Here is a 16,490-nt window from a genome sequence, read left to right on the forward strand (position 1 = left end):
AACAACCTATAGGGCCCTTTGCCCCCCCCCCCGGCGCCCCCAAAAGCCTCCCCACGGCACCAGACACCCCTTTAGGGCCCCCAGGACCCCTCCCCAGCCCTTGGAGCCCCCACAGGGCCTCCACCCCCCCTCTCTGTGGCCCTAGAGATCCCTATAGAGCCCATACGTCCCTCTGCAACCCCCGGTAAGGGACATAAACTCCTATATAGGGCCCTTATACGCCCCCCGCGCGCTCCTGCCCCCCCGACTCCAGCCTCCCCCCCCACACCTCCCCATGGCCCCCCCTTTAAGGCCCCAAGAGCCCCCAGCGGGGCCCTAGAGGGACCCCCATAAGCCTACAGACACCCTCAGGCCCTAGGAGAAACCCCCCCCCCCGACCCCTACATGGACCCCCAGGCCCCGGGGTCCCCCCCAGGGGCCCCAAAGCCCGCCATAGGCCCGCACCGCGCACGCGCCGCCGCCGCCTCCGCCGCCCGCTCCGCGCACCCGCGGCCCTTGCACTGCGCAGGAACGGAAGTTCCTTCGCGGCGCCGTAAGGGATGTTGTAGCAGCGCCAGGGCCCCGCCCTGCCGAATCTTCGTTACAGCAGCGGCGGCCTGGACCCGAAAAACGTCTTTTTTCACCCCAACGAGCCCGGGGAGGGGGCCTGGAGCCTGGAGGGGGAGAGCTCAACCACCCCTTGAATCACCCCAAGCCCTGAGGAGGCCCCAGCCCTGGGGGGTCCTCACGTCCCTCGGGGAGTCCCGGGTCACCTGGGGGGGCCTTGTGGTCCCTGGGGGTGTCGTCATTGACATGAAAGAATTATGTTAAAACGTGTTTGAAGCGACGGGGAAGCTGCCCAGAGGCCTCTGCACGGCCCTGACGCGATGTTGATGACAAGTAACCGCCGTGTGTCAGGGCCAGCTTTGGGAGCCGGCCGTTGGCCACGGTGGCTCGGCAGGAAGAGCGACGGGTCGCGGCTTTGTCAGCAAACCGTGGAGACCGGCTCGGGACTGCCAGGGCTAGAGAAGGAGGAGGTAAAAGGTAATTCCAGCAAGAGGAGATGGCGACCGCCGGCTCCTTGGCCACCTGCCCGGATGATGCCATCTACTCAAAAAGGGCAACGGAAGAAGAAGACAGACTGCGAACGAATTTGCGTTAGAAACGAGGAAGAAGGACGCCCGGGACCCCCCAGCCCTGCAGCACCACTGCCTGCAGGTACGGGGATTGGGGGACGGGCACGGGGACCCTCCCCCGGGGACACACACACCCCATGGGACTGCCCAGACCCCCGCCGTGGAGGGACCCACACCCCGTGGGACCCCCCCGGGACTACACCCCCCCCCCCCATGGGTTCTCCCCAGCCCCTCCCTGGGAGGGGTCACCCCCACGGGGATGGGGCACCCCTGGGATACAGCACCCCTATGGGGCTGGGACCCCCCCATGGGCCTGGGGACTCCCTGGGAGTGGGGGCTCCCCCCTGTCCCGTCCGTGTCGTGTCCCCCCCCCCAACCCCATTTCCACCCCCCCACAGTGGGAGCAGCTCAAGGCGGAGCAGGTGGCTCGGACCCCTGGGATGCCCCCGAGATGTGGGGCACCCTTGGACCATGGGGCACCCTCGACCTGTGGGGCACCCCACAGCCGGGGGACAGCCTCAAACCCCAGCTCTGAGTGGGTGCAGGTGAGTATGGGGGTGTCTGGGTCTCGGGGGGGGGGGGGGGGCTCTGGGGCTTCAGGAGGGGCTGCAAAGGCTCAAGGCGGGGCTCTGTGGGGGGCTGTGGAGCTCCATAGGGGAGCCAGGACCTGCTGGATTGGGGGGGGGGGAATATGGGGGGGCAGCCAGCACCCCTTAAATTGCTGGGGGGGGTGTGGGTTGTAGGGATGCAGTGGGTACAAATTGTTTATTGGGAGAATGGCGGGAGTCAGGGAAAGGGGGGTCTGAGGAAAGGGTGGGAGACTCGTAATCTTTGAGGAACAAATACGTCTTGTCATTGATGACCTTGCTTTTGGGGCTGAGGGAAAATAAGGGGGTGTGAGGGAAAGGGGGGGGTCTTGGGGAAAAGGGGGATGGTCTCGGGGGATGACAGGTCCACCTGCCCATACCTGACTGACCAGGACTTGCTGAAGGCCCGATAAGGGTCAGGTCTTTCCAGACACCAGCCAAAACACACAGAGAAGGGGCTTTCCAGCCCTTGGGAACCTGATCACAGCATCTGCTCCTGCTGGCACCAACTCATTAGAAATGGCCACAGAAAACTATTCCTCTCAAGGGTCCATGGGGCCCTGCTGGAGAGCGAGGGGAGCCGGGCCTCCTGGGAGCAGTGGGGCTGCAGTCGGGGACTTTCCCCTGGGCTCGGGATGCTGCCTGAGGAAACTCCCCGGGGCTGAGCGCCCTCACCCCCATCTGTGGGGAGCGAATGCTGCTGGATACAGCCTGGAGTGAGCCCTCGCCCTTGTGGGTGAGTGATTATAGTTCCTGGGTACCATAACCTTGAGAGATTTCCCCCCTTTCATGGGTGAATGACTGCACAATTAGGATTGTTTTCCTAAAAGGGCTGTTTAAAGAACTTCGACATTCTTAAGACAGCTGTGCAGACATTCTTAAGACAGCTGTGCAGCAATATGCTCCTAACTGACACCCAGACCTTGCTGTTGTCTGTTGGAGCGTTAGTTGACTGTACTTGGAATAAATCCCTGTTTTTTGAGTAGCTGCTCTGTTTGTGAGTGCCTCTGCCTGGCACCTGGGCTCGCAGCATGCTCAGGGCTGTGGGGGTGTTCCCGGTGACTGCTCCACCTGTTGTGTGGGTGTCCCTGTGACAGGCAGCACATGGCACCCACAGGGACCCGTTGGCGTGGCAGAAGCCGTCAGTTCAGCTGGCCGTGGTCCTGCGCAGTGGGGTGGCCCCAGGGGGACACCCACAGCTCCCTCCAGCAGGGGTGGCCCTGAAGGGGAGCTGATGCTCGGGAAACGGGGGATGGGAGGCGTGGCTGGGGCTGGCCGGGCAGCGGGGCGCCCGGGGAGCCTGTCCTGCAGCGGGGCTGCGTCTGTAGGGGAGAAGGGAGATGCTGAGTTTAAGGTGTTTTAAATAAAGCAGAGGGAAAATATTGGGTGAGGAGAGCCTGACCCCAGCTCGGAGCACCCAGGCAGGGCTCTGTGCCCTGGGGGGTGTCCCCAGCACCCCTTGCTGTGGTGGTGCCTCCCTGGGTCCCCACACACTGGTTTGCAGCAGGTCGGGGGGATGCCTGGAGCTGCCCATGTTCCCCTCACCAGAAAAGGGCCAAGTGTGGCACTGGCCAGGGGGGCTCAGGGTCTGCGCAGGCAGATGCTGGGTACCTGCAAGGTTTGGGGCCTCTGGGGCTGCAGCACCCACAGGGGAATGTCGCCCAGGGGGGCAGGCAGGGCTGGAGCAGCATCCTCACCTCCTCTCTCTGCCCACAGCAAGCTGACATGGGAGAGCGGGACGGATTTCCCCATCCCTGTCATCCCTCCAGTGACGGATGACAGGAAGGAGAAGCTCCTCCAGGAGAAGGACGAGGTGAGCGTGGGGAAGGGCTGAGCCCCCCTGATCTCCCCCCCCCCCCCCTCCATGTCCCCAGCCCCAGTGATGGCACAGGGCCACCCTTCCTGCAGCATCCCGGCAGCTGCTGCTCCTCAGGCCAGGGTGAGAGGGGTTGGAGGGGTGTGAAGGACTGTCTGATTTATTGCCTTACACAACTTGTTTTGCAGATTCTACGTCTGTGTCTTGAACGAGCCTGTTTGGCAGTGCAAGTTTTGTATATTGGCCCTAAAAACAGCCTGCTCCAAGGAGATAAGAGCAGAGTGGTGTTCCCCCTCCAGAAACTTTGGTTGGGGTGATTGATAAGGGAGCTTCAGTTGGAGTGGCTACCCAACCTCCCCTATCCAGACAAGCCCTGCAGAGGAGGAGTGTTTCTGGACTGGGGAGGCCCACTTCCTTATCGATAGTGGACAAAACCCCCTTGGAGCCCCCAAAATGTGTGCTGCGCCTGCATCCTCATTAGCATGAAAAGTGGGAAGAGGAGGGGATAATGTGAACAGCACTCATGAATATTGATGGAGGAGACAATAGAAATACTGATGATCAAGACACAGGTGTGCACCCACCACCGAAGAACCAAAGATCAGACCAGACCTGTGAGGTGTCGCTGGAGTTATCTCTTTCCCCCTCTCTCTTGCCCTTTTTCACTCTTTTTTCCCATTCTCTCTCCGTGTTAGATAGAATGAGGGCAGCCCATACTGTTATCCGAGCTGTGAAATACTACTAATAGAGTGCGTTATTGCTGCCATCTACTGACCAAAGAGGGTTATTAACTCGTTACCTTTGCCGGGCAAAGGGTTTCCGCCGGGCTTTCCCAAAGCACACCGAGCTCCCTGCTACCTCCCCGAGTGCACTGGGGCTCTATCCGGGCTTTCCCGAAGCCCGCCAGGGGACCTGCTGCCTCGCCGAGTGCCCTGGGGCTTTTATCGGGTGTTCCCAAAGCACGTTGATCTCCCTGAACCCTTCCCGTGTGCAATGAGGTTTCCATCACCCTTTCCTGAAGCGTGCCCTTGGCCCTGCTGCCTTCCCAGTTGCCCCAGGCCTTCCAGCAGGCTTTCCTGAACCCTCTGCTGCCTCGCTGAGTGCTTGTGGCTGCCGTTGGGCTTTCCCAGATCCCTGCAGGTGCCCCAGCATGCTTGGAAGGCAGCAGGGTGCCCAACAGGCTTCTGGAAAGCCCACCCCAAGCACCCGAACCCCTGTGAGATAATCTCACCATCCGTTCTCTTAAGGGAGCAGCTCACACAGGGTACAGCAAAACTAGTGAGGAAAGCAAGGGTCCTTCTTCAGTAAAGCCAGGAATTCCAGGAAAATGAAACACACTGAGAATAAAAAACACCAGCTGTACTGCTGAGCCATCTTGCCACCCCAGAGCTCTCCAAACAAAACTACTGACCTCAGAAGAGCAGCACCCAAGGGTGCTGTCCTCTGGAGATGCAGCTGACCCTGCAGGTGCCTGGCAGAGGGCCCAAGCACCAGGACACAGAGCTGCAGCCACAGGAGCAGCAGAGTTTTCTCACCTGCCTTCAGCTGATGGAGTACAAAGCGCTGAGCAGGGACAGCCCCCCCATACTGGAAATGACAACCCCTGCTCCTTTACTGCCTCCATTCCATCAGCAACATGACTGGGTGGGGCACTCAATGCCATGTTCCTGCGGGGTGGGTGGGAAAAGACAGACGCCCTTCCTGGCTGGAGGCAGCTGCCTGGGGAAGCCCCTTGGCTGGACCCCTCAGGCAGCCCTTCCCCAGCTGCAGCCCCTCATACAGCAAGACAAGCCCACCCCCAGCCTCACTGCCTGCCCCAGCCCAGCCCCTCCTGCAGCGTTTTTAAAGCCTTACGGGCTAACAGCCCTGTCCTCAGCAGGCCCACACAGCCTCTTCACAGCTAACAGTTGGGCCAGCCCTGCCTCTAGCCTCACTGGCCACACCTGCCCCAGCTGGAGCCCAGCAGGAACAGGGGCCCGGCAAAGCCCCACAGCTCCTCAGCCTTTAGTTAGTTAGTTTTCCCACAAAGCCCCACATGGCCCCCATTGACTTGCTGAAAGTGCCAGGGCATCCACTGCTTATTCCCGAAAATCCGCCGTCACCCTTGCGGCATTCCCAAGAGCAGTGTGGCTTCTGCTGGGCTTTCCCAGAGCACACCAAGCTCCCTAATAAATTCCCAAGAGCACTGGGGCTTTATCTGAGCTTTCCTGAAGCCCGCCAGGGGACCTGCTGCCTCGATGAGTGCATAAGAGTTTCTGCTGGGTTTTCCAAAGCCCACCGGGTGCCCTGCTGCCTTCCCAAGTGCCCCAGATATTCCACCAGGCATTCACAATGCCCAATGGGGCCCCCGTTGACTTGCCGAGGCTGCCAGGGCGTCTGCTGGTCATTCCCAAAACCCCGCACTCACCCTTGCTGCATTCCCAAGTGTGCTAATGCTTCTTCTGGGATTTTCCACAGCACACCAAGCTTTCTGCTAACTCCCCATGTGCACTGGGGCTTTATCCAGACTTTCCCAAAGCTCACCAGGGGACCTGCTGCCTTACTGAGTGCAGCAGGGTATCTGCCGGGCTTTCCCAAAGTCCACTGGGTGCCCTGCTGCCTTCCCAAGTGCACCAGGGATACCACAAAGCCTGAAGAGGCCCCATTGACTTGCTGAGTGTCCCAGGGCGTCTGCTGGTCATTCCTGAACCCCGCGGTCACCTTTATTGCATTCCCAAGCGCACTAAGACTTCTGACAGGCTTCCCCAAAGCACACCGAACTCCCTACGAACTCCCCGCGTGCACTGGGGCTTTATCTGGTCTTTCCCAAATCCCGCCAGGGGACCTGCTGCCTCACCGAGTGCTCCAGGGTTTCTGCCGGGCTTTTCCAAAGCCCACCGTGTACCCTGCTACCTTCCCAAAAGCCCCACAGGGCTTCCACCGGGCATTCACAAAGTCCCACGGGGCCCCCATTGACTTGCTGAAAGCACCAAGGAGTCTGCTGGTCATTCCTGAACCCTGCAGTAACCCTTGCTGCATTCCCAAGGGCACTATGGCTTCTGCCTCCCTTTCCCAAATCACGCCAGGCTCCCTACTACCTCCCCGAGTGCGCTGGGGCTTTATCTAGGCTTTCTTGAAGCCCGCCAGGGGACCTGCTGCCTCACCGAATGCACCAGCTTTTCTGCCATGTTTTCCAAAGCCCACCGGGTGCCCTGCTACCATCCCAAGTGATCCAGGGCTTCCAAAATGCCCAACAGGGCACCCATTGACTTGCCGAGAGTGCCAAGGTGTCTGCTGGTCATTCCCCAACACCGCAGTCACCCTTGCTGCATTCCCAAGTGCACTAAGGCTTCTGCCGGGCTTTCCCAAAGCACACCCAGCTCCCTACTACATCCTCAAGCACACTGGGCCTTTACATGGGCTTTCCCAAAGCTCACCAGGGGACCTGCTGCCTTCCCAAGCACACCAGGTCTTTCACAAAGACCGACAGGGCCCCTGTATACTTGCTGAGAGTGCCCGGCATTCCGCTGCTCTTTCCTGAACCTGCTGTAACCCTTGCTGCATTCCCAAGTGTACTAGAGCTTCCACTGGGCTTTCCCAAAGCACACCAAGCTCCCTACTACCCCTGCGGGTGCACTGGGGCTTTATCTGGGCTTTTCCCAAGCCCGCCGGAAGGACTGCTGCCTTACTGAGTGTGCCAGGGTTTCTACCAGCTTTTTCCAAAGCCAACTGGGTGCCCTGCTGCCGTGCCAAGTGCCCCAGGCCTTATGCTGGGCATTCATAAATCCCGATGGGGCCCACAATGACTTGCTGAGCACGCCAGGGCATCTGCTGGTCATTCCCAAAACCCGCAGTCACCCTTGCTGCCTTCCCAAGTACACTAGAGCTTCCCTACAACCTCCCCAAGTGCATTGGGTCTTCATCCCGTATTTCCCGAATCCCACCAGGAGACCTGCTGCCTCACCGAGTGCACCAGGGTTTCTACCAGGCTTTTCCACAGCCCACTGTGTACCCTGCTGTCTTCCCAAAAGCCCCACAGCTTCAAGCAGGCATTCACAAAGCCCCACGGGGCCCCAATTGACTTGGTGAGAGTTCTAGGGCATCTGTTGGTCATTTCCAAAACCCAGCCATCACTCTTGCTGCATTCCCAACTGCACTATGGCTTCTGATGGGCTTTCCTAAAACACACTGAACTCCCTGCTATATCCCTGAGGGCGCTGGGACTTTATCTGGGCTTTCCCGAATCCCGCCAGGGGACCTGCTGCCTCGCTGAGTGCGCCAGGGATTCTGCCAGGCTTTGCCAAAGCCCACCGGGTGCTCTGCTGCCTTCCCAAGGGCGCCAGGGCTTCCACTGGGCATTCACAAAGCCCAACGGAGCCCCCATTGACTTGGTGAGAGTTCTAGGGAGTCTCATGGTCATTCCTGAACACCGCAGTCACCCTTGCTGCACTCCCAAGGGCACCAGAGCTTCTGGCAAGCTTTCCCAAAGCACACCAAGCTCCCTGCTACCTCCCTGAGTGCGCTGGGGCTTCATCCGGGCTTTCCAGAAGCATGCCAGAAGATCTGCTGCCTTACTGAGAGCAGCAGGGTTTCTGCCGAGCTTTTCCAAAGCCCACCAGGCGCCCTGCTACATTCCCAAAACTCCCAGGGCTGCCACAAACCCGACAGAGCTTCCATTGACTTGGGGAGAGCACCAGGGCACTCGCTGGTCATCCCCCAAACCCCGCCATCACCCTTGCTGCATTCCACTAAGGCTTCTGCTGGCCTTTCCCAAAGGAAACCAAACTCCCTACTAACTGGAGAAGTGTGCTGGGGCTTTACCCGGGACTTTCCAAGACTACAGTGGACATGTTGCCTTAACGAGAGTGCCAGGGCTTCCGCTGCTCCTTCCTGAACACCACCGTCACCCTCGCGGCATTCCCAAGTGCACTAAGCTTCTGCCGAGCTTTCCCAAAGCACACCGAGCTCCCTACTAACTCTCCCAGTTCACTGGGGCTTTATCCAGGCTCTCCCTCAGCCCACCAGAAGATCTGCTGCCTTACTGAGTGCAGCAGGGGTTCTGCAGGGCTTTTCCATAGCCCACCGCATGCCCTGCTGCCTTCCCAAGTGCCCCAGGGCTTCCACTGGGCATCCACAAAGCCCGATGGGGCCCCCATGTACTTGCCAAGTGCCCCAGGGCTTTCACTGCTCCTTCCTGAAGACCACCATCACCAGCCAATGGAGAAGCCAGGGGAGAAGCCATCCAGGAAACCAAGGGAAAAACCATTGGAGAAGCCAGGGGAGAAGCCATCCCAACATCCAGGGGAGAAGGCAGGGGAGAAGGCAGGCCATCAGCCAGCAGAGAAGCCAGGGGAGTAGCCATCCCAACAACGAGGGGAGAAACCAGGGGAGAAGTCACCCCAACAGCCAGGGGAGAAGCCAGGAAGGAGAAGCCGTCCTGACATTTCTCCTTTCCCTTCCCCCCTGTTTCTCATCTCCGATTTTGAAAACAACTTTTGAAAGTAACATTCCTTGTGGTCATCCATCTTCTGCACTTTTTACGACTCACAAATCTCACTTCAGCCCACTTTTAGTGCACCTGATAAAGCATGAGTGGAATAAAGGCTGAGAGAAGCTGCCTTCACTCTGATGCATCAAAACCTCATGTTCAACAGAGATTTATTTCACTGAGAAATAGTCACAATAATGCCAGTTCTGGACAACTCCCAAACACCCTGATAACACACAGCATAAACAAACATGCAAACATCTATCCTGCTGGTGGGTACCTCACATATTTGGCTTCCCTGCAGAACCAGCATGCTCCAAGACTAACTACCACATGGTTGAATAACACAGCACAAAGCTGTCTGTAGGATCTTCTCTAGTGCCAGCGGTACCTCTGTAACAGTCGAGAGGGGAGCTGCCATTCTACCAAATACATTTGTCATTTCACTGGAAAAATTACTGAACAAATGTTATAGAATCATAGAATTGTTTTGGTTGGAAAAGACCTTTAAGATCATCAGGTCCAACCATTATCCTAACACTACCAAGCCCACCACTAAACCAGGTCCCTCAGCACCACATGTGTACGTCTTTTGAACACCTCCAGGGATGATGACTCCACCACCTCCCTGGGTAGCCTGGTCCAATGTCTGACCACTCTTTCAATAAAGAAATTTTTCCTAATATCCAGTCTCCCCTGGCCATTACCTCTTGTCCTGTCATTAGTTACTTGAGAGAAGAGACCAACACCAGCCTCACTACAACTTCCTTTTAGGAAGCAGTAGAGAGCAAATTCCTGCATTACAGTGCTCACTTGCAGTATTTGAGAGTCATTAACACAAAATCAGGAACTAAGTCACGCTTAAAGCGCTCCTGTAGAACACAAACCAGTCACATCCTCTCACACCTTTCAAGAAAGTACTCTGCCCCCCAGGATCCCCCCTCTCCTCGGCTGCCCTCCTTACCAGTTTAAGGTGTGCCTGGTTGACATATCCTCACCGTGGTCCTGAGCAGGCTTGCTCTGTAGATCTGATGTGACATGACTTCACACTAACAGTTGTGAGAAACCCAGAGATATGCGAGAGGTTTATACTGCGCCTCTCACAGTGGGACTCTCTATCGGGATCTCCAAAGGCCCGTGTATCACCGTCTATCGATGACAATATGGAAACAAATACACGTGCCACAGTTACACACCAACAGGAGAGAAAGGAGCAGTTGTTCAGGTCCTGTCTTTGCCTTCCATATTCCCCCAGTGCAGCGCTAGGGAGAGCCACGCTATGCACAGCAAAAACAGCTGGATGAAGGCAACTTTGCGTGTGTCTGACTTCAAAAGCAAGTGTCCCCTTCCACCCTTATCAACCAGGACGGAGCGTTCCTTTCATTAATTTACCCAAAACAAGACCTATTGTTAGTCTTCCCTGCAGCAGGCACACATGAAGCAGCTATACAAAAGGCAAGTCTCGTGTCACAATGCCAAACCAGATTGGGTGCTGCAGGCTGTTTGGGGCAAATCAGTGCCCATTTACCATCTACCTCACCCCGCAACACCTTGTTTCACCTTTGTTAACTGCTACAAGTCAACTGATGGAGCCACTTCACAGATTCAATCAGTGCCCCAAAGACTTCAAGATCTTCACCTGAAGTATCTTTTATACCTTATTTCAGTGGAAGTTACAACAATATTCCAGAAGAAAGTTAGAAGTTGAGCTTTAGCATAAATCCCAGTAGTGTGGCCTTTAAAAGAAATTAAAAAAGCTTCAGCTGTTTTGAGAGGAACGTATAAAAAATCTTTACCTTGCTCTCACCAAGGTCTGACATCCATTCTTTGACCAAGTTACTTAGTTTTCCAAGAACAACCAGCCTGTAAAGAAAACTCATAAGTTTGTCCTAAAAAAATGAAGAGGTTAACAAGTTTTACAGTCTTGTTATACCTGTGATTTAGTTCTTCCTCATCTTCAAATACCCCACATGGCTTCATCGCTTCAACCAGCTTCTGAGTATGATGGCAATCTATGTCCTTAGAGGGAGCCAAGCTAACTGCAGAAGTAATTCCATAGTGCCTCTGGGGCTGGTTCTGCAGCCTAGACGTACTGTGGGAGAAAATAAAATGCTGAAGACTTCAGAAAAAGCAAAAAAAAAGAAACTTATTGGGAAACACCCTTCAGCTTACAGGTTTCCGAATCAGCTTCTGCTTTTTCACCCAGCATTAATATAAATGAGAAGAAAAATCCTGCTGATGATTTTGAGATAACTTGACCCAATTTAGAAGCCACAACTACTTTTTTTAAAAAATATTTGGGGATAGAAGAAAAGATCCAAGTTGCTGCCATCTTAACACAACTTATTTATTGCTCTGGACAGGCAGAACTAATCACCAGGAAATTAAAAGGTTTGAACCCCACTAAGGGTCACACAGCAGAAGTTTTGGACCCATTTCCAGTTCCATATCAGTTGTGATTTAACAATATTCCCATCAGCTTCCTGCTGACATTAAACAAGACAGGTTAACACCGGCTTCTTTTCGTTCAATGTATTTGCTGTGCTGCTGCTGATTCTGGAAGGGCCTTCTAGTGGAAGGACAGCTAACGAAGCGGGCTGTTAAATGGAGCTGATGCAGTAAATTCAGTATTACCTTGGGTTTGTTTATGGAAGTATATGAAAACATGAACCAATCTGCAGTGAATGCTGCTAGGAGAGCCTCCTGCTCTTAACACAGTGTTCAGTTTTTGTAGTCCAGAGGCTCAGCTGTACACACGTCTGTTTTATCTAAACCAGCCAGCATACAAAGCAGCCCAAGCCAAGCTCTGGTTGCAGAGGGTGTTCAGATCTGGCTCAGTGAGCTCACTGCCCCGTTAGGCAGAGCAGGACACCAGGCACCTGGTTTGGAGGCCCCCAGGTTACTGCCCTGGAACTCCAGTTACAGCAAGGCATAATTTTCGCCTCCAACCCTCCACTTGTCCTGCGTGTTGAGGCTCATTTGCAGTCAGAAGCAGCACAGGACCGACAGGACAGGGCAACATTCAATTAAAGGCAGCATTAGCTTTTTTTTTACACCATAGAACACTTGCTTTAGAAAGGGAAAAATGGAGAAAACCCCCGACTTTTCACTGCCACCTAAAACCAGCAGAGAGAGAGGAGTGGGACAGGAGACAAGAACTGTACTTAATAGATGAAGGATCTCTACAGAAACACTAGTAGCAAAAGGGGGAGACCCATTAAAAGGTCTATTCAACTCCTCATGCTTGTCACAGTCCATATCCAGACCCTAAAGCTAAAGAGATTAATTAGGCCACTATTCAAACTGGGTATTTTCCTACTTCACATATGGACAACTGCAGATATCAGCTGGGTCAGTCAAGAGATGCTTTTGAGGTATCTGACCTGCTTCAGCTGCAGTGGGATTAGGAAATGCTCAAAGGACAGCTTTGACACTGGGGTTAAAAAAGGACACCTGATTACAGCTCCTCATTTCTAATCGTTGCCTTGACTCTTCCATGGAGGGAAGATGGATGTAACGGGTCTGCGTGGCAAGGTTTTGGTAGTGGGGGGGGTTAAAGGGCGCCAGAGGCTGCTCGTGCGGGCCGCAGCAGCCACTGCCCCTCGACTCGCCGTGGTTGGCTGCCATGGGAAGGCGGGCCTCGCCGCTCGGTGATTGGTGGCTGGTCGGGGAGGCTGTTCTGGCGCGCAGGGCTTCGCCAGGCTGCTGGCACGAGGCTGCCATCCGTCCGTCCGTCCTCTGCGCTGAGGGGAGGCGCGGCCCAGCCTGGCCCCGGCGGCGTCGGTAGGTCCCTGCTCCAGCCTCTTCCCCGGTGGTGGTGCTCTGGGGCCGGCTGGGAGGAAAGGGGCAAAAAGAAAAAAAAAAAAAAGAAAGGGCGGGGGCAGCGCAGGGGCGGCGGTGAGGAGACCGAGGGGAGCCATGGGGCCGGGCAGCGGCTGGGGAGGGGAGCCGGGGCCAGGGCAGGCGGGGGGTCGCAAGGGACTCGGCGGAAAAGAGACGCGATCGCTCAGGGGCGCGTGGCTGGGGAGGCGGTTTGCGGGGCAGGAGCGGCGGGTCCGGCCGTGCCAGTGGCCGGGTGGGAGGGGCGCAGCGGCCCTGGGGCGGCGGGGGGTGCGGGGCGGGCGAGCGCCTGCTGCGGGGAAAGGTCGGCCCTGGGGGGAAAGGGGGGTGCGTTTGGGGAGGGTTTGTGTCTGCCTGCTGCGTTTTACTTTGTGCCGGGGGCTGGGAGTGACCTGCGGGGCGGCTCGACGGCGGAGTGCGGGGGTGCGCCGTAGGGAACTTGCCTTTGGGGTTTTTTAAAGTCACGACACCCTCGTGAGTGGAAAGGAGGAGTTCTCCTGGGCGGCTCACGGTGATGAGGAACTTAACAGAAGAAAACTGAAAGCTCTGTGGTGTTTGAATTCTGAGATGACTCCAGTGGCCTTAATGTTTTTAAGTTCTGACAGTATCGTTACCAGGAAATAGTGTTGAGAAGATGTAAAAAGTAATGTTTGTGTTCTGCAGTGTTGCAAGTGTAATGAGTCCATTTTTACATGTTATGTGTGTGTGTAAAACGTGCAGTTTGTGGAAGGTTCTAGCATTTGGAGAAGGTTCAGGGCAAAAGGCACTTTTAATGTTGTAATAAGTAACATATTGTGCTTTGTTCATTAAACCTGTATGGGAAGGTATGGATGGAAGATTTATGTGCCCGCAAGGCTTGATAGCCCAACCGAAGGACATTCTTGCATAAGTCAACAGGACCCGTAGCTGAGGGGGTTGAGTAGTCACATTCTTGCATAAGTCCACCCACAGGGCAACGAGGAAGACCTTCAGCCTTCATCCTTACGATCACCAGGAGGCAGAGAAGGACCCCCCAGCAACAGAAGGAACATGCGCAGAGTATCGACCTGATTGTGACATCACGAATGCAGGAAATGAGACTGTATATAATGTGCTTACACGAGGCGGGAAGGCGCGAGCCGTTGGTGGAGCGCAGACTCCCCGGCCGCCCAGCGCTGCCTTTGCTCTTGTTCGCTTGCTAATATAATAAAATTCGCATTGGATTTTGACACTTTAAATTGTCCGTGTCTCTACCTATCACAATGTGTCTTGGGATGTTGTCAAATACTGAGTTTTTAGGCTAAAAATACCTTGTGTTGATCTGTGTGTATATTTTATAAGCAAGTAAATCAGCGTTGATCTATTAGATATGCTTTTAGTTAAATAACTACAGAATGACTGTGATTGAAGTTGATTGTATAACAATTTATCGCTTCTGGTTCTAGTTACCTTAAATGCTGCACACCTAAAAGCTCTGGCACCGCCTCTGTGGGTGATGAGCTTAGTGCTACAGGGGGCAGTTGCTTCTCCGGTGATTCCGCTGTTTTAGGCAGACTGTTTTGTGAGAGGCTTCTGTGAGAGTTGTGTAGAGCCATGTGTGCTTTGCAGAAGGGCAGGTATGGGGGCCCGTACAGCAGAATTTAAGAGCCTTCCTGGCACGTTGTCAGTGGGTGGTTTTAGTATAATCTGCCGTGTGTTCTAGAGGTTTTAACAGCCCCATCGATATCTGATGGGATAGCTAAAAAAGAATAGTTGGGCTCAAATGAAAAATTAATCCTGGAATGTTACTGGCCCTGTGTTTTCCTGTCGCTGAGGATAAATATCACTGCCCCCTCCGAAGGTTTTGTTCAGCCTTGCCAAAACCATCGGATGACAAACAGTTACTAGAGATGAGTTTGCAGATGGTGCTAGTAGGAAGGAAGCTTTCTGAAAAAGGAGGTAGCTGTAGTGTATGTCGCAGTGTGAATTCTACTGTTTCAAAAATATTCATGTGTATGTGTTTAATGACAGCTTTTGAAATCCTCAAATGCATCTGAAGTATCTGTGGGAAGTTTGATATTTCATTTAAAATGTGGCTTTACTTTTACCTTCAAATTTAGGGTTTGGGTTTGCATCTGACCTGCCTGTTTCAGGGAGTTTTTTGGTTCGGCTTTTAGCTTCACCTTTAGAGCTTGTGTTTGCATCTGACCTGCCTGTTTCTGGGTGAGCTTTTTGGTTTGGGCTTTAGCTCACCTTTAGAGTTTGGGTTTGCATCTGAGCTGCCTGTTTCAGGTTCAGCTTTTTTGTTAGGTTTTTACCTCACCTTTAGTCTTGGGGTTTGCATCTGAGCTGCCTGTTTCAGGGTGAGCTTTTTGTTTTGGCTTTTAGCTTCAAATTTAGAGTTTGGGTTTGCATTTGACCTACTGATCTGCGAAAGAACTCCGCAATCCAAGTTGATTGTGAAGCAGGTATGTTTATTACAGCTCTGCAGCACTGGGTGCAGCAAGGGTCCGGTGCCCTAAGGATGCTTGCACCCCGAGCCGCGGCAATTGCATCCTACTTAAAGCAACAAAACTTACATATTTCCATATTTGTCGCTCTGTCTCACTTCGGGTGTAAATTAGACCTCCTCTCCCTTGCGCGGGCACAGTCTTCCCTTTCGGGGGGTCTTTTGGTGGTCTTGGGGAGGGAGTAAGAGTTCCTCGAGAGTCTTCATCATGATTGTCCTTTTGAACTCATCCTCCAGAGTGCGCAGTTCAGGCACAGCTGGGCAGTCTTCCCCCACCACCACAGCTCAAGGCAACATCCCCCTCCTCAAGGCAACATCCCCCTCCTCAAGGCAACATCTCCCTCCTCGGTCAAGGTCTGTTGCACAAACACAATTCCTCCCCCATCCCCATCTTCCCTAAAACAATGAAGCAGGCCTTCAAGTTATCAAGACCCTACTTGAGCACAATGAAGCAGGCCTTCAAGTTATCAAGACCCTACTTGAGCCCTGCCAAGGGCAGGGGGTTACACTCTTGTTTACCAAAGACAAGGCTAGCTAGCTAATATCGCAGAGACTAAAGCATATCACGTATTTCAAAAATAATATTTTCAGATATTTTCTACTTTCCCATATCACTACCAGTTTCAGGGTGAGCCTTTTTGGTTCGGCTTTAACTTCAAATTTAGAGTTTTGGTTTGCATCTGACCTGCCTGCACCAGGGTGAGCTTTTTGGTTCGGGCTTTAGCTCACCTTTAGAGTTTGTGTTTGCATCTGACCTGCCTCTTTCAGGATGAGTCTTTTGGTTTGGCTTCTAGCTCACCTTTAGAATTCAGGTTTGTATCTGACCTGCCTGTTTCAGGGTGAGCTTTTTCGTTCGGGCTTTAGCTTGCCTTTAGAGTTTTCGTTTGCATCTGAGCTGCCTGTTTCTGGGTGAGCTTTTTGGTTTGGCTTTTAGCTCAGAAGAAGCAAACAGGTTTGGGTTCAGACTGATGCTGAGTAAGCTGAGTGCACCACAGGTGGCAGGGTGGCAGTAGGCCTGTGTCCCTGGTTTGGAGGCTGAAAATTCCAAGCTTCCTTAACCTCAACTGTTGAGGCTCCTTGAGAAGCCTTAGGTCAACTGAGAGGAAGGGAACTGGATTTCTTACCCCTGATCAAAATCACATTCAGCGATTCCTGCCCTTGCTCAGATTATTTGAGATGCTCTTTTTCTTCATACATG

The 16,490-nt window shown here is 54.1% G+C and overlaps 1 long non-coding RNA gene across 1 annotated transcript; it reads left to right on the forward strand.

The window, feature by feature from the left end:
* The first annotated feature begins 565 nt into the window (after positions 1 to 565).
* LOC147414543 (uncharacterized) lies at positions 566 to 4,284 on the forward strand. The gene is made up of 5 exons (XR_015183866.1): positions 566 to 1,197; positions 1,514 to 1,660; positions 2,107 to 2,438; positions 3,419 to 3,515; positions 3,707 to 4,284. It is a non-coding gene; the product is annotated as an uncharacterized LOC147414543 (long non-coding RNA).
* Positions 4,285 to 16,490: the final 12,206 nt, after the last annotated feature.

The sequence above is a fragment of the Leptosomus discolor genome, chromosome 13, assembly GCF_034619465.1.
Source record: "Leptosomus discolor isolate bLepDis1 chromosome 13, bLepDis1.hap2, whole genome shotgun sequence".
In the NCBI taxonomy this organism is placed as follows: Eukaryota; Metazoa; Chordata; class Aves; order Leptosomiformes; family Leptosomidae; genus Leptosomus; species Leptosomus discolor.